This window comes from Tupaia chinensis, unplaced genomic scaffold (assembly GCF_000334495.1).
Source record: "Tupaia chinensis unplaced genomic scaffold, TupChi_1.0 Scaffold000235_1, whole genome shotgun sequence".
Classification (NCBI taxonomy): domain Eukaryota; kingdom Metazoa; phylum Chordata; class Mammalia; order Scandentia; family Tupaiidae; genus Tupaia; species Tupaia belangeri.
In genome coordinates this window covers 1,802,751-1,803,493 of record NW_006159713.1, presented here as the reverse complement: position 1 = coordinate 1,803,493, position 743 = coordinate 1,802,751, and positions in this window count along the sequence as shown.

The window sequence follows — 743 nt, the reverse complement described above, 5'->3', positions numbered from 1 at the left end:
GCTGTAAAACAGGACAGTGATAGCACTTAGCTCTCAGAGTTGGCGAAAGGATTTAACAAGAAATTTCATCCAAAGTGCTTAACATAGTGCCCAGCACTGAGTTAGTACCCAATAACTGTAGACAAATATTGCTATTTATTAGGGCTAACAATGAGGAAAATTAACTCCAGGGGTTATGCCTCTCCTCTTAAGAGGCAAGGCCTTCTACCAGATGTGGAGCAGGCAAAATGAACCGTCTACACAGTGAGATGCAGGGCCCCTTAGCCAAGCCAAGGTGGAAGAGCTTTACACAGGAACACCTTGGCTTTAGAAATTAGAGATGACGCTCACCTTCTAAAGAGCCTGGGACAGGCAGATGAGCGGCAGAGGCCTGGGAACACGGAGAAATTCTCATCCAGCCTGTCTCAGTCAAATTTAAAAGAAGACGAGAGAAAAGGAGAGAAAAACTGGAAGGAAGGAGGGAAGAAGGAAGGAAAGGAGAGAGAGAGGAAGGAAGGGAGGAAGGAAAAGGCTTAGGTCCATGATAGTCTGGCTCCAGCTCTGCTCTGTTGCCTTAGATCCCATGAGTGTGCATCTGTGCAATAAATTCCTTTCTGATTTGAGTTAACATGAGTGGATTTCTGTTCCTCCACCACCAAAAGAGGTCTCTCCACCACTCTGAACTGATGCATTAAATGCCGAGGGTATTTCGCAGCATGGCTAAGGCAAAGACTCCATGTTCACAAATACCCAGCTCCATGGAG